Genomic DNA, 1,025 nt, shown 5'->3' with positions numbered 1-1,025 from the left:
ACATCATCATCCAGAAAGTGGAACTTTTGAAGCTTAAACTGAAACATAATTTCATAAATGAAGAAATGAGAATTACTGAACTCAAAATAGCTACACTCAAGTTATACTGTTGCTCTGATTTCCACAGGGTAGCAGATGCTGAAGATGAGTTGCACCATATGAACTTCAGTTTGGTGTAAGATGTGAAGCACAAAGATGATGTGGTAAATAAAGATGAAGGCCATTAAAATCTAGGCAAACCAACTTGTACATAACTTTTGGTTTTCCAAACAAGAAAGCTTTGGAGAGATTCCATTCCTAAATTCATTTCCAGTCAGTCTGTTGATTTAGGGTAATACTGACTGTTAATATAAGTAAACTTCAAATTACCTGTCAACGCTGGCAACATTTAGCTCTCCGTCATAGCTTGTTCCCAGAGATACTAGTTAGTGAAGAGCTTTCTCCCAAAAGGGGCGGGGGTTTCTTTCATCTTCTGGAATATTGGAGCCATGATGGAAAAGGGAGAGAGAAGGTGAAGAACTCACACTCGCTTGTTGAAAGCTATAATCTGGGAGTGCTGGGAATCACAGCCATCTCTATCCATTGCATTTCCATACTGGACATGAAGGCTGGGTTTACCAAGGAATCATCATCCCAAGGAAACTTTGCTTTTGGAGGAGGAATCAATTATTTAATGGATGGGTGACCATTTTCATCACATCCTGTAACTACAGCATTGGTACTGAGAAATTTCATCTCGTAGACATCATTTATCTCTAGACCACTTATCCTTACGTCCAAGATACGTCCTTAACATCCAAGATGTTAAGATCCAAGATGTTAAGATCATTTCTCAATAGTGTATAGTCAATACAACTTGCAAAACTGCATGTTCTTTTATTTTCTTAGAGTCTTACTGGATCAATCATTCTTCATCACAAATGGCACACTCAAGAGGTAATGTAAGGGTTCACTAATAGAACTACAGTTTTGGAAAAGGTTGATAGGAAAGGAAGACGGTTATGACATATGTACTACAGGGCTGA

Source organism: Apodemus sylvaticus, chromosome 2 (genome assembly GCF_947179515.1).
Source record: "Apodemus sylvaticus chromosome 2, mApoSyl1.1, whole genome shotgun sequence".
Lineage (NCBI taxonomy): Eukaryota > Metazoa > Chordata > Mammalia > Rodentia > Muridae > Apodemus > Apodemus sylvaticus.
Note: the sequence above shows the minus strand (reverse complement) of the source record.